Source organism: Ovis canadensis, chromosome 17 (genome assembly GCF_042477335.2).
Source record: "Ovis canadensis isolate MfBH-ARS-UI-01 breed Bighorn chromosome 17, ARS-UI_OviCan_v2, whole genome shotgun sequence".
NCBI classification, from domain to species: domain Eukaryota; kingdom Metazoa; phylum Chordata; class Mammalia; order Artiodactyla; family Bovidae; genus Ovis; species Ovis canadensis.
The window spans coordinates 10,713,118-10,730,260 of NC_091261.1; positions in this window are offsets into that span (position 1 = coordinate 10,713,118).

Sequence of the window (17,143 nt, forward strand, 5' to 3'; positions counted from 1 at the left end):
AGGTGACCTGGGGAAGAAAAAGAAGAGTCAAAAAGGGGAAAGGGCAGTCAAGCCAGTAATCACACTCCTAAATAAAAATGGGTACTGAAGATTGGATTCTTAAAAGTACAAAATTGATAGCAAAAACCAAAAAGCAAAGATTAAAAATCTAGAGTAGAGGTTAGATTCTCAAAAATACAATATTAAAAAAAAATCACAAAACATTATATATATATATATATATATATATATATATATATAATTTGCTTTAAAAATAGAGTCCCTTTCTTTTGCAAGGTAATAGTAGGTTATAAAAATGAAAATTAAATGATCAATAAATAACTTAAAATTTTTAAAAAATGATAATAGTAAAATATATCTAGAAATTTCTCTGGAGCTGTTGGGGGCAGTGTGAGGTCAGTTCATTTTCAGATAGTTCCTTGTTCCAGCTTATACTTCTTCTCAAGGTCTATTGGCCCCTTCCAATGTAGTCAGTGCTAACTTCAGTGTTTTAATCTATTGCATCTGTCACTTCCAGAGAAGTTCCCTCTTCTTTGTTTATTTTGGCTTCCTCTGTTTACAAGTCTCTTCAGTGTCTAATTTCCGCCCTGACACAAGGGGTGAAGCTGGTAACTTATTACTCTAACTTGTTCAGTTGTGCTGTGGGGAAGGAGGAACACTGCAAAGAAATATTACTGGCATGTGTGTGGAGTGATCTCAGTGTCTGGGCCCTACCGGGTTTGCCCCCGCTCATAGCGTGTATGCTTTCCTTGTCTATACTGCTCAGACTCCAGGTTGCTCTGCAGGGGAACTCTCTAGAGCAGGTTGTGTGCACTTCCAAGGTCTAAGCTGCTCAGGTTCAGGTTTTTGGGTACTCCACAAAGGCACAGACTCAGTTGGGCCTGCGTTTTGTGCCCTTCCCAGGTCCGAGCAGCTCAGGCAACCAGGTACTTGGCAAATGCACTCTCCCAGCTGGGTGGTGCGTCTTATCACCTCCCTGGTCCCAGCCCATTGGTTTCCTGTGTTTGCCTCAAAAGCACCATCTCAGGTGTGCTGTGTGTCTCCTCTGGGGAGCTGACCTCTGACTGCTACACTCCTGGTAGATGTCAACCATCCAGGATCCCAGGAAGACTTTGTTAGTAACTGGGAGCCTGTTCACAGTTTGGTGGAGGATGCCATTTCTGGGTCCGAGGTTGCCCCTTGCCTTCCGGCTCTGCCTGTTGCCCACCTGCCTCTCTGCCTCTGGCATGGGTAGGAGCCAGTCCACAGCTGGCTAGCTCTCCTCTGGTATTTGCTCAATCCTTTGTTCTGTGAGCAGGATAGGCTGTACCTCAGAGCTTTTTGTGGGAAAGTTCTCTCTCTCTCTCTCTCTCTCTCTCTCTCTCTCTCTCTCCCTCTTTTTTCTCTCCGGCTATTCCCACAGTTTGGGTTGCTATCTCATGTTAGCTCCCTCAGATTGTCCTCAGGGCATTCAGCCCTAGTCTCCACCCTATGCATGCAGACCGTGCCTCCCTGTTCAACCCCTGCACACTGCTGGCAGACTCAAGCATCAAGACTACCTCTCTTCTGGAAGTCCTGGCTAGCCATGTAATTTGTGGGTGGTTTTTTTTTTTTTTCCTCCTGTTTATGTTGCACTCCGAGATTCCAAAATTCCCCCACAGACCCACTGGTGAGAGGGTTTCCTGGTATTTGAAAACTTCTCCTTCAGGACTCCCTCCCCCAGGCAGATCTCCATCCCTAACTCTTTTGTCTCTCTTTTTGCCTTTTATATTTTGCCCTACCTCCTTTCAAAGAGAATGGATTGCCTTTCTGGGTGCCTAGTGTCCTCCGCCACCATTCAGAAGTTGTTCTGTGGAATTTGTTCAGCGTTCAAATGATCTTTCAATGAATTTGTGGGAGAGAAAGTGGTCTCCCCGTCCTATTCCTCCACAATCTTAGGACCACTCCCAGTTAATTTATTATAATTGGAGGATAGTTACTTTGCAATATTGTGATGGTTTTTGCCATACATCAGTATGAATCGGCATGGATATATATGTGTCACCCCATCCTGATCCCCCTCCCAGATGCTTCCCCATCCTATCCCCTCTCGGTTGTCCCAGAGCACTGGGTTTGGGTGTTCTGCTTCATGCTTAGAACTTGCACTGGTCATCTATTTTAAATATGATAAGGTATATGTTTTAATGCTATTCTCTCAAATCATACCTCCCTTACCCTTCCCCACTGAGTCCAAAAGTCTGTTCTTTACATCTGTGTCTCTTTTCCTACCCTGCATGTGGAATCGTTGTTACTGTCTTTCTAAATTCCACTTATATGTGTCAATATACAGTATTTGTCTTTCTCTTTCTGATTTACTTCCCTCTGTAAAATAGGCTCCAGTTTCATCCACCTCATTAGAACTGCTTTGAATGTGTTTCTTTTATACCTGAGTAATATTCCACTGTGCATATGTACCACAATTTCCTTATCCATTCATTGAGGGCAGAAATTTAGATAGGTAAATGTGGACTATAGTAAGCACTCAAAAAAGATTTGTTAGAATGAACCAAATAGCATCTGCATTTTAATATAATAAGATCCATTATAATAAGAAATTAAGGGTGAAAAACATGTTTAACTTCATAAATGATGAAAAAGTATTTGATAAAATATAGTGCACACTCCCAATTTCATATCAAGAAGTAAAACAAAAACCTTATATACCAGGAATAAAGGGAAAGTTCTCAGTTTGATAAACAGCATATATCAGAAAGTCATAGCCAGCACCACAGTTAGTGATGAAATAGTAGAGGAGGACATGGCAGCCCACTCCAGTGGTCTTGCCTGGAGAATCCCATGGACAGAGGAGCCTGGCCTGCTACAGTCCATAGGGTCACAAAGAGTCTGACATGGCTGAAGTGACAGTGAAACACATTCAACATTTTGCTGAATGTTCTAGCCAGTTCAATAAGACAGGAAGAATAAAGTAAGACTATTGGAAATCTGTCACTGTTTGCCAGTAATATTATTATGTCCCTAGATAATCCAAGAGAATCAACTTTAAAATAATCAGAACTAATTAGATTGTTTGGTAAGGTCATCACATATAAGAACAAATACAAAAATCAATGTTTTATACATATTAATAAATAATTAAAAATGTAAGGCTAAAAAGGATCCAAGACATTTCTAATGACTTTTTCCTCTACTTGATACCAGATGCCAATTTCCATGGTCACAATCAAGATATCAATCTCAAAAAATATCTTCACTTCTGAAATTTTGTTTTTTCAAATACTCAATTCTGCAACAACTACCTCCTTCATTTTAGCTCAGGTGGCCAAGTAACCCCCATTCTTCTATTCATGGAGACATCCAGTCCCTGGACCATACTGTAATCTCAGGTTCCTCTCACCTATCTCCCTTCTTGCTGGTTTGGCTTCCATGGTCTTACTTCCTGTCCCCCCTTCCACATCCTTTGTATTCATCTGAGTTGAGGAGAAATACAATCAGGGAATCTCTCTGGTTTTGCCACCTAAGCAGTTGGATATTTGGGGACCACACAACCCAGGTCAATATGTTCACTTTAAATTCATGAGGATTTTTCCTACCAATCACACTGATTCCTACTGACCAGTTTTCCCACTCCTTTAGGTGGGATGATTATTCTCTATAGCTTCCTCTTTTTGCAAACCTTTACACCTGCTCCTGCATACCCACACTCTAGGTGATGCACTTACTTCATACTTCATTGTGAAAATCTGTTCACTGAGAAGACAGAAACCATCAGACTTCAACTTCTTCAACTTTCTGACACCAAACCCACTCATCTGCTTATTTGGATTCTTTTTTCTTTCTTTCTTTCTTCTGTCTGGTTACAATGGAGTAAATGTCTTTCCTCATATTATGGAGAAAACAACAGATACAATAAAGCTGAAGAAGTTAATAATTCTTAGTTGCATGAGATTTCTCTTTATGTGCTTGTAACTAAAAAAGGAAATCAGGTTTTTCTTTTTTCTGTTTAGAAATCAAATTATTTGGGTTATTTAATTCTGCAGTGACTGAGTAATTACTATAGACTGCAGTATTGGGGTGTAGACATGGAATATGCTAATCCATTAAGAATCTGATTTGTTGCACTGGAATTTTCAATGACTATAATATGCTGAGTTAAAAAAATCTTAGGCTGCAAGTTTCTGTAGAAGAGCCAAGATGTCTGGGAATTGCATGCAATGTTATTAGAATATCTGAAAGTTATTTGAATATGAAAACAATATAATTAAACTAAGCTTTTGTTTTTTGCAAAAAGGTTCCTATGGAATACAGCAGAGTCAAGAATAAATAAAACAAAAGTTGTTCAAAATAAACTTTCCAAGAAGAGATTTCTCTTAACTATTCTATTTAATATGATTTTTCAGTGACTGTAGCTATAATTTTGTTTTATTTTCATATTTTCAATTTTTTTTTTTGCCTTTTTGAGATCATGAGCATTGTGTAACACTGAGACAATAGTATCCAAGAACTTCTAAAACTGGAGTTCAGCCCTAAGACAGCCTTAAACAAATACACAAACAATGGCACAATCATGAGGGAAAAAATAAAGGAAACACTCAAAAGCAGAAGACATTGTTAACAAAACCACCAAACTTAGAGAGTCAATGATTTGCCCATCAGGTGTTATTATCTACAGTTAAGTGTTCATTCCACTCCTGAGGCTTGTGGTTGCGTTCCTAAGATGGGACTGGGTGGAGTTTCCTCATTTTAAGATAGTTGGGGCTTCTGATCATGCTGCTAATGGGTAGAGAGAGCTCTCTGAACTTACATATGTTTGAGGCATTTGCAGTATACCTGGGTTGATACACCCTCCTAAAATTAGATGAATTCTAAGAATTTGACATTTAGGGGACAATACAATATTTAAGACATATGGTTTGGTATGAAAGTATACCAAATGGCATGTTAAGGTTAACATAAAATAGAAAAACTCTAATATCTAAAATGGAAAAATAAGCTCTCTTAACAGAACAAGACAAAAAGGACTTAAAGTAGAGATAATTTGAAACCATTAACATGAACTCATCATCCGTTTTCTTAAGAGATTATTACTGTTAGCACTGTAACTGGAGAAGTATGTTCTCTGATGTCATCCTGCCACGTTCCAGCGGTCATGTAAACAGTAAGTAAAATGCCATCCGGTGCATTGCTTTTTCCTTTTTCTCCACTATCATTCTCTTTTAAAAAGAACCATAACTTTTCAAAAGAGTCTGTGTCTTGCAGCAGGAAAAGTCAAGTTAAGTCTGCAACTTTCTTTTTCCAGAAAGCCAAGACACTTGCAGAGACACCTGCTGTTCAATGGATAAGAAGACCAGCCAGAAGAGAGGGAAGTAACTTCAGTTACCATGCATCCAAATTAGCATGTTGTTCCCTAAGATTTTGAATTCTTACAATTATTTTAACTAATTAATTTATTTATTTTTTCATCTTCATCCCAGGCATTGTGGAATTGCTTCCAACATGTGCAGGTCCAGAAGAGCTTCCCTAAGGAACAAAAACACAGATCTAACATAGGCAGCCAGGATGATGAGTAGAATCAATAATTAAAGATAATAATATCAGATAAGCAAATTATTGATTCCCCAAGTTATTTCCTTTACATGATCCTTCTGTAACCTTCTCCTTTTGAACTGATTTTTCTGCTACTGTTTGCTTAAAAGAGTTAGTCAGTCAGTCGTATCCAACTCTGTGTGACCCCATGGTCTGTAGCCGTCCAGGCTCTTCTATCCATGGAGTTCTCCAGGCAAGAATACTGGAGTGGGTTGCCATTCCTTCTCCAGGGGATCTTTCCAAACCAGAGATTGAATCCAGGTCTCCCACAATGCAGGCAGATTCTTTACCATCTGAGCCACCAAGGAAGATTATTCATCTATTTTAAGGCAGTTTTAGGGCTGAGTTAAAATTCCATAAGCTAAGTTTAATACAAGAACCTTGATTCTCCGTTAATAGCTTAACAGATCAAAGTAACACATAGCATGCTACATTACAATGCAGTCATGTTTCCAATACTGTCTACAAAACAAGGCTGAAGATGGAACAATCCAAATTACATGAATTTTTTAACCTCTGGGTAAAACTACATAAATATGAGCTTTTTTCCTTAAGGGGATTAAAATGTTTAAAGATAAGTGCAAAAAGAGAGAATATACTATAGAAAGAGGGGCAATGCTACATGGATGGAACTGAACCAAAAACTAGCTAGGACAGTATGTACACTTATTGAAAAGGCAAAGATTGACTCTAACCATAGTAACACCAAACTCAAGATAGTTCTTAGTCAGGAAACTAAGACTCTATTAAACTGAGAAAAATATATTAGAGAATGGAAAAGTAAATCTAAGTAAAAGATAAGGAAAAAAGTTTAATGTAGATCCAAAAGAAATCCTTTTTATGAAGACAGAAAATTTAGTAATTATGTCAAATATATAAATTTAGGAATCCAACCAGTCCATTCTAAAGGAGATCAGCCCTGGGTGTTCTTTGGAAGGAATAATGCTAAAGCTGAAACTCCAGTACTTTGGCCACCTCATGTGAAGAGTTGACTCGTTGGAAAAGACTCTGATGCTGGGAGGGATTAGGGTCAGGAGGAGAAGGGGACAACAGAGGATGAGATGGCTGGATGGTATCACTGACTCAATGGACGTGAGTTTGAGTGAACTCCAGGAGATGGTGATGGACAGGGAGGCCTGGCTTGCTGCGATTCATGGGGTCGCAAAGAGTCAGACACGACTGAGCGACTGAACTGAACTGAACTAAACTTAAATGATAGGAGTAAAACTGACGGTAAAACATATGCATATGAGTATAAGCAGTATATTAGAAATAAGTGAACTTAACTATTGAGAAAAAAACAGTGAGAAAACAAAAATACAATGAGCCCTACTGCAGAGAAGGCTCTAAAGCTTTCTAAGCCCTCCTAGAGCCACATTCCTGGGCCAAAGAATATCTGGTCTTGAACATGTGAATGTGATAAAAATCAGAAATACTAAAATTTTGTTTTGAAGTCTGTCTGCAGAGTGTTGACATTTAGTGTCATTCCATTTAGTGTCATGTGGAAGTAGTGGTCCATTAAAACAATTCTCCAAAATTTTCCAAATATTAAGACAATTTATTAAGTTCATGTTCAATTTAATTCAACTTTTTCCATGTAATTCTAAGCATTCTTTTCACTTTTATAACTAGTATCACACACATATTATTACATAAATATTAAATACCTAAGAAAAGTAATTTTTATAAACAATTGGTGGATGAAATGCATATTTACAATCAATCTGTGTATGACCCCCACCTTCCTCTTTGTCAATAAAGTCTTGCTTGTCCATGCTTATTTGGAGTTGAGTTTAGCCCCTCTCTCCCACTGTAAAATCCCATTGTAGTGGTACCTATATTATCACAGTGGTCTGAACAAAATCTGCTTTAACATAAAAAATAGATAAACTCATTTTGTATAAATTAGTAACTACACTGTATTTTTAGAAAATACACTTTTCCTTCCAGTTATTTTTGGGGGCTTGGTTTACCGAAATAATGTTCTATGCCTCCACTCTGCCTAGTAGTCTGAGGCAGTCTGAGGCAAACTACTGAAAGCACAGTTGAAGGTAAACTTCATAGCAATTAGTAGGCTCTGTTCTCATGCGAAAGAGTACAAGCCTAACATCATTGCTCTAATTCACTGATTTCTGACTGGATTTCTTGCATAAAAAATAAGAGGGGGGCAGTCCCAAGATGGCGGAGGAATAGGATGGAAAGACCACTTTCTCCCCCACAAATTCATCAAAAGATCATTTGAATGTTGAGCAACTTCCACAAAATAACTTTTGGATGCTGGCAAAGGACACCAGGTATCTACACAGGCAACCCAATCTTTTCAAAAAGAGGTAGGACAAAATATAAAATATAAAAACAGAAACAAAAGATTTAGGGATGGAGAGCCATCCTGGGAGGGAGTTGTGAAGGGGAAGTTTCCACACAATAGGAAACCCTCTCACAGGGGTGTCTGTGGGGAGCTTTGGAATCTCAGGGGGCAAAATAATGGGAGGTGGGGGGACGGACACAGAATATGTGCCAAACTGCAACTACCGGAGGGAAAGTGGTTCAGATGCTTGTGTATGCAACCACTGAGTGGGAGCTGGGCAGGGAAGCACAGGCTGCATCATTGGTCCTTATGGTAAGGACCAGATTTGAATGCCCTGAGGACAATCTGAGGGAGCTAATGTGATACAGCAACCCAAACCATGGGATCACCAGAGAAACAAACAAACAAAAAAGACCTTTCTGTGAAAGACTCTAACACCACATGATGACCCCTGGCGTGCTCACAGAAGAAAAAAAGATTATGCTCTAGCAAATACCAAAGGAGAGCAAGCCAGCTGCCATTTAGGGCCCTCCCTCCCCAGAGGCAGAGAGGCAGGTGTGTGACAGCCAGAGCCAGAAAGCAAGGATCTAGTGCAATCTTGGCCCCAGACACTGCATCTTCCACCAAACTATGAGAAGGCTGTCAGTTGATAACCATGTCTTCCTGGGATCATGATGGTTCTGCCAGGAATTTCACAGCCTGAGATTAGGTCCCCAGAGGAGACACATGGCATACCTGGGACTGTGCCCTTGCAGCATACCCAAGAACCAAGCAGCCAGAACCGGGAAGGTGCATAAGACACAGGGCCCACGTAGGACAGTGCACTCACCAAGCACCTGGTCGCCTGAGCTGCTTGGGCCTGGAAAAGGCACAAAACACACAGTCGACCTGGGTCTGTGCCCTTGCAGAGCACCTGAGAAACTGAGCAGCTTAGACCTGGAAAGTGCATGAAACGCAGGGCTCACTTGGGATACTACCCATGCAGAGCACCCTGGAGCCTGAGCAGTATGGACCTGAGAAGTACACTTTACCTTGAACTGTGGCAAACTCAGTGTTGTTCATCCACTGTGAGCATGCCCCCTTGCCAGCAGAATTTGTTTGCAGTGTTCCTCCCTTCCCCAAAACAACTGAAAAAGTGAGCCTAAATAAGTGACCATCTGCCGAAAGCCAGTGTGAGGAATCCCGCCCGTGACAAGGTCATGAGGAAGGAAGCTGACATACGCAAGGCGTGCTCAGACTTCAGGGGCCCCTCTGGAAATTCCTAAGCATGTACCCCAACAAAAATCTGCCGGCTTTTGTGCTCTGCTTTTCCACTCTTCTGACATCTTCTGGAAAAAGTCAATTCAGGGCTTTAGTCTTCTGCATTTAAAAGAGTGTTTCAATCCAAAAAACCCTCTGATGGCTTTCTAGCCTGCCTGCAGGACAGCTGCGCGTGTGATTGTTTGAGGCCTCCTGACCGCAGGAGGCACAGGAAGCTTAAAACATCCTAGGAATGTAGGAGCTTCCGAGGAGTCAAAATCTTTTTAGGACTGATTAAAGGTTTCATTTGTTGAGTCAATATTTGCTGCCAAATTTTCACATCCTTTAGTTGTAGATATAGTTAGAATAACAAGTAGTAGACCTTGTGTTAGCAACATTAGATCTTTGAGTTAAGTACCTTCTTTGTTATATCCCACTGCACCTTTGTTCTATAGAGATGTAACTTTAATGTTAATGCTTTAAGGAGATGTAGATTAAAGAAAAACACTTCAGGGGAAACTAGATTAACATTCATTAAGGAAGAGAGCCAAAAGGTGTTAACAAGCCTCTTGGCCAGAAGATAATGTAAATCACCTGAGACCTTTTGTATACCAAATGATGTATCGAAAGAACCTGAGCTGTGAACGCTACATAATCTTGTGTTACCCATTGATCTCTGTGTTTTATCAAAAGTATAAAAGGCCTTCTGAACAATAAAGGATGGGGCCAGCTTCTTGGACCAGCTTCTCTAACTAGTCTCCCGGCCTGGTTTCTTGGGGCTCTGGCTCCCCCCGTGTCTCTCTCTCTCTCTCTTTCTTCCTCTCTCTCTTTCCCTCTCTCTGCTCTTTACTTTAATTTCGGGCTGAATTTCCACCTGGAGCGCGGAGGCTCGCCAGGTCTACTTACTTGCCCCGGCTGTTAAGACCCGCGAGAAAGGGAGCTTAAGGCGAGGCACCCTTAGATATTCCAGCGGGCGCCAGTGGCCCAACGTAGATGGTGCAAATTCCTTGTCTGGAATTTTATTGGCCTTCCGCGTAAACCAAGCTATTCAGCCCTCTTCCTCCACTTAATCTTCTTACTACACTATAGTTTCTTAATCTAATCTTTCATTAATAAATAAACAAGTCTTTCCACGCCGACGCTGTCCACCCTTCGAATTCCCTGGATCCACCGGGGCTGGACCCCGGCAACCATCTTCACCCCCTTGTGTCAGGGAAGAATTTAAACACTGAAAAGATTTGAAAACAGAGGAAGCCAAAATAAACAGAGAAGTGGAAACTGCTCTGGAAGTGACAGGTGCAACAGATTAAAACCCTTCAGTTAATGCTGAGACTGTGCATTTGAGGGGCAAGGGCTTCCCTTGTGGCTCAACTGGTTAAGAATTCACCTGCAATGTGGGAAACCTGGGTTTGATCCCTGGGTTGGGAAGATGCCCTGGAGAAGGGAAAGTCTACCCACTCCCGTATTCTGGCCTGGAGAATTCCACGGACTGTATAGTCCATGGGGTCACAAAGAGTCAGACACGACTGAGTAACCTTCACTTTTCATGCACTATAGACCTTGAGAATAAGTACAAACCACAGCAAGGTACTCTCTGACACTAACTGATCCCATACTGACCACAACAGCTCCAGAGAAATTCATAGATATATCTTTATATGATTACTTTTTAATATTTTAAAAATTTTAGTTATTACTTCTTTAATTTTCATTTTTATAGCCTACTAATACCCTTTCCAAAAAAACCCCTATTTTTAAAAAATTCCATATATATGTATATATTTTTTAAAATTTTGTGATTGATTTTGTTTTGAATTTTTGTATTTTGTATTTAAATATATATAATATTTATTTATAATTTTGAGAGTTTAACCTCTATTCTAGGCTTTTAATCTTTGCTTTTTGAGATTTGTTATCAATCTGTTCCTTTAAGAATCTAATCTTCAGCATCCATTTTCACTTAGGGATTTCATTACTGCCTTGACTGCTCTCTCACCTTTTAACTCTCCCTTTTCTTCTCCTGGTCACCTCAATCTCCCTCCTACCTCTTCTATTCTCTATATAACCCTGTGAATCTCTCTGTGTGTTCCTGGTTTTGGAGAGTTGTTTCACTATTAGCCTATGGGTTTTATCTTCTGTGCTGTACGGATAGAGATTTCTTGAGGCCACTATAAGAGAAGGACTGAAACTCAGAGGCAGAAGACTTAACTTCAGGACTTTAGAACATCAGAGAACTCAAAACTACAGGGGACATTAATAGATAAGAGCTCACCCAAAAGTATCCATACCTACACTGAAACCAAGCTCCACCCAAGAGCCAATAAATTCCAGTGGAAGACACACCACTTTAATTCTGCAGCAAATAGGAACACAACTCTGAATGGGATGCCCAAAGACATGTCAACCCAATAGACAACCAAAAATTCACTACTGGACACTTAATTTGCACTCCAGAGAGAAGAGACCCAGCTCCACTCACCAGAATACAGACACAAGATCCCCCAACTATGAAACATTGACAAGACACTCACCCAACCCCACCTACAGGGAGCAGACACCACAATTAAGGAACAACGACCTTTCAGCCTGCAGAAAGGGCACCCCAAACACAGCCATCTAATAAAAATGAAAAAGCTGAGAAATATTCAGCAAGTGATGTGACAAAAACCCAAGAAACCAAACAAAAGAGGAGATAGGGAGTGTACCTGAAAAAGGAGTCAAAATAATGATAGTAAATATCATCCAAAATATTGAAAACAGAATGGAGTTACAGATAAACAGACTAGAGAGAAGGATAGAGAAGATTCAAGACATGTTTAACAAGGACCTAGAAGAAATAAAGGAGCCAAGCAATAATGAACAATGAAATAACTGAGATTAAAAGCACTCTGGAAGGAACCAATAGTAGAATAACTGAGGCAAAAGAGAGGATAAGTGAGGTGGAAGATAGAATGGTGGAAATAAATCAAGCATAGAGGAAAAAATAAAAAAGATTTAAAAGAAATGAGGACAACATCAGAGACCTCTGTGACTACGTTAAATGCCCTAACATTCGAATCATAGGTGTCCCTGAAGAAGAAGACAAAAAGAAAGGGCATGAGAAAATAGTTGAGGAGATAATAGTCGAAAACATCCCAAAATGAGGAAGAAAATAGCCATCCAAGTCCAAGAAACCCAGAGAGTTCTACACAGGATAAATCCAAGGTAATACACCCCTAGACATATATTAATCAAACTAACAAAAGTAAATACAATGAGCAAATATTAAAAGCAGCAAAGGAAAAACAACAAATAACAGTAAGGGGATCCCCATAAAGATACCAGCTGATCTTTCAATAGAAACTCTCAGGCCAGAAGGGAATGGTAGGATATACTTAAAGTGATGAAAAAGAAAAACATACAAATAAGACTACTCTACCCAGCAAGAATCTCACTCAGATATGAAGGAGAAATCAAAAGCTTTACAGACAAGCAAAAGCTGAGAGAATTCAGCACCACCAAATCAGCTCTTCAGCAAATGCTAAAGGATCTACTCTGGACAGGAAACACAAAAAAGTTTATAAAAATGAACCCAAAGCAACAAAGTAAATGGCAATGGGATCATACTTATCAATAATCACCTTAAATGTAAATGGGTTAAATGCTTTGACCAAAAGACAAACACTGGACAATTGGATACAAAAACAAAACTCCTGTATATGCTGTGTACAAGATACCCATCTCAAACCTAGGGACATATACAGACTGAAAGTGAGGGGCCAGAAAAATAAATTTCATGTAAATAGGGGCCAAGAGAAAGCAGGAGTAGCAATACTCATATCAGATAAAATAGACTTTGAAATAAAGACCATGATAAGAGACAAAGAGGAAACTGCATAATGCTCAAGGGATCAATCCAGAAGAAGATATAACAATTAATATATAAGTGCCCAACAGAGGAGCACCTCAATATGTAAGGCAAACACAAACAAGTATGAAAGGGGAAATTAACAGCAACACAATAATAGTGAGGGACTTTCATACTCCATTCACATCTATGGATAGATCAAACAAACAGAAAATTAACAAGGAAACACAAACTTTAAGTGATACAATGGACCAGTTAGATGTAATTGATATCTACAGGGCATTTCATCCAAAAACAATGGATTTCACCTTTTTCTCAAATGCACATGGCATATTCTCCAGGATACACCACATCCTGGGCCATAAATCTAGCCTTGGTAAATTTTAAAAAATGAAATTATTTCAAGCATCTTTTCTGAGCACAATGTGATAAAATTAGATATCAACTACAGGGGGAAAAAGTATAAAAAAAACTCAGATATATGGAGGCTAAACAACACAATTCAGATCACTGAAGAAATCAAAACAGCCAATAAAAATATGCATAGAAACAAATGAAAACATGACAACCCAAACCTACGGGACTCAGTGAAGTGGTGCCAAGAGGGAGGCTCGCAGCAATACAGGCCTACCCCAAGAAACAAGAGAGACACCAAACAACTCAACTGTACACCTAAAGCAACTAGGAAAAGCACAGAAGAACCCCAGAGTTAGTAGAAGGAAAGAAATCATAAAAATCAGAGCAGAAATAATTGAAAAAGAAATGAAGGAGACTATAGCAAAGATCAACAAAACTAAAACCTGGTTTTTTGAGAAGATAACTAAAATAGATAAACTGTTAGCCAGACTCATCAAGAATAAAAGGGAGAATAATCAATAAAATTACACATGAAAACGGAGAAATCACAAAAGGCAACACAAAAATACAAAAGATCATAAGAGACTACTGTGAGCAGTTATATGTCAATAAAAGGGGAAACTTGGAAGAAACAAACAAATTCTTAGAAAATTATAATCTTTCAAAACAGAACCAGAAAGAAATAGCAAAATTAACAGACCCCATCACAAGCACAGAAATCGAAACTGTAATTTAAAATCTTACAACAAACAAAAGCCCAGGACCAGATGGCTTCACAGGTGAATTCTACCAAAAATTTATAGAAGAGCTAATACCTATTCTACTCAAATTCTTCTATAAATTTGCATAGGAAGGTCAATTCCCAAACTCGTTCCATGAGGCCACCATCACCCTAATACCAAAACCAGACAAAGATGCCATCCAAAAAAGAAAATTACAGGCCAATATCACTGATGAACATAGATGTAAAAATCCTCAACAAAATTCTAGCAAACAAAATCCAATAACGTAATAAAAAAATCATATAGCATGAACAAGTGGGCTTTATTCTAGGGATGGAAGAATTCTTCAATACTCACAAATCAAACAATGTGAATCACTATATTAACAAACTGAAAGATAAAAACCATACAATTATCTCAGTAGATGCAGAGAAAGCCTTTGACAAATTTCATCACCCATTTATGATAAAATCTCTCCAGAAAGCAGGCATACAAGTAATATACCTCAACATAATAAAAGCAATATACAACAAACCCACAGCAAACAGCCACAATGGTGAAAAACTGAAAGAATTTCCTCTAAAATCAGGAATAAGACAAGGGTGCCCACTATCACCACTACTATTCAACATAGTTTTGGAAGTCCTAGCCACAGCAATTAGAGAAGAAAAAGAAGTAAAAGGAATCCATATTTGGAAAGAAGTAAAACTTTCATTCTTTGCACATGACATGATCCTCTACATAGAAACCCTAAAGACACCACCAGAAAATTACTAGAGGTAATCAATGAATATAGTAAAGTTGCAAGGTATAAAATTAATACACAGAAATCCCTTGATTTCCTATACAGTAACAATGAACAGAGAAAGAGAAATTAAGGAAATGAAAGAAAGAATAAAACACTTAGGAATAAACTTACCTAAAGAAACAAAAGACTTGTATATAGAAAACTATAAAACTCTAATGAGAGAAATGAAAGATGACACAAATAGATGGAGGAATATATTTGAGGATTGGAAGAATCAATATAGTCAAAATGAGTACACTATCCAAAGCAATCTATAAATTCAATGCAATCCCTATCAATCTACCATTGGTATTTTTCAAAGAAAACAAATAACTTCACAGTTTGTATGGAAACAACCAAACAACAACAACAAAAAAACTTGAATAGTCAAAGCAATAGCCAAAGCAATCTTGAGAAGAAGAATGGAACTGGAGGAATCAACCTTCCTGACTCCAGACTATACTACAAAGCTACATCATCAAGACGGTATGGTACTGGCACAAGGACAGATATATAGATCAATGGAACAAAATAGAAAGCACAGAGGTAAATCTATGCACCTATGGATGCCTTATCTTTGACAAAGTAGGCAAAAATCCGCTGTGGGGAAAAGACAATCTCTTTAAAAAGCATTGCTTGGAAAATTGGTCAACCGTGTGTAAACAATGAAACTAGAACACTTTCTAACACCATACACAAAAATAAACTCAAAATGGATTCAAGATCTAAATGTAAGACAGAAACTATAAAACTCTTGGAGGAAAACATAGGCAGAACACTCTAATATAAATCATAGCAAGATCCCCTATGACCCACCACCCAGAGTAATGGAAATAAAAACAAAAGTAAAAAAATGGGACCTAATTAAAACCTTTTACACATCAAAGTAGACTATAAGCAACGTAAAAAAGCGGCTTCAGAATGGGAGAAAATAATAGCAAATGAAGCAGCTGACAAAGAATTAATCTCCAAAATATACAAGCAGTTCATGCAGCTCAATACAGAAAAATGAACAACCCAATCAAAAAGTGGGACAAAGAACTAAATGGACATTTCTCAAAAGAAGATAGACAGTTAATAAACACATGAAAATATGCTCAATATCATTCATTATTAGAGAAATGCAAATCAAAAACACAAAAAGGTGTCATCTCACCCCAGTCAGAATGGACACCATCAAAAAGTCTACAAACAATAAATACTGGAGAGGCTATGGAGCAAAGGGAACGTTCTTCCACTGTTGGTGGGAGTGCAAACTGGTACAGCCACTATGAAGAACAATATGCAGATTCCTTAAGAAATTGGAAATAGACCTGCCGTCAGTTCAGTCATTCAGTCATGTCCGACTCTTTGCAACCCCATGAATCACAGCACGCCAGGCCTCCCTGTCCATCACCAACTCTCAGAGTTCACCCAAACTCATGTCCATCGAGTCAGTGATGCCATCCAGCCATCTCATCCTCTGTCGTCCCCTTCTCCTCCTGATCCCAATCCCTCCCAGCGTCAGGGTCTTTTTCAATGAGTCAATTCTTCACATGAGGTGGCCAAAGTATTGCAGTTTCAGCCTCAGCGTCAGTCCTTCCAATGAACACCCAGGACCGATCTCCTTTAGGATGGACTGGTTGGATCTCCTTGGGGTCCAAGGGACTCTCAAGAGTCTTCTCCAACACCACAGTTTAAAAGCATCAATTCTTCAGCGCTCAGCTTTCTTCACAGTCCAACTCTCACATGCATACATGACCACTGGAAAAACCATAGCCTTGACTAGACGGACCTTTGTTGGCAATGTCTCTGCTTTTCAATATGCTATCTAGGTTGGTCATAACTTTCCTTCCAAGGAGTAAGCGTCTTTTAATTTCATGGCTGCAATCACTATCTGCAGTGATTTTGGAGACCATCCCCTCCCCCTCAAAAAAAAAGTCTGACTCTGTTTCCACTGTTTCCCCATTTATTTCCCATGAAGTGACGGGACCAGATGCCATGATTTTAGTTTTCTGAATGTTGAGCTTTGAGCCAACTTTTCACTCTCCTCTTTCACTTGCATCAAGAGGCTTTTTAGTTCCTCTTCACTTTCTGCCATAAGGGAGGTGTCATCTGCATATCTGAGGTTATTGATATTTCTCCCAGCAATCTTGATTCCAGCTTGTGCTTCTTCCAGCACAGCGTTTCTCATGATGTACTCTGCATAGAAGTTAAATAAGCAGGGTGACAATATACAGCCTTGATGTACTCCTTTTCCTATTTGAAACTAGTCTGTTGTTCCATGTCCAGTTCTAACTGTTGCTTCCTGACCTGCATATAGGTTTCTCAAGAGATAGGTC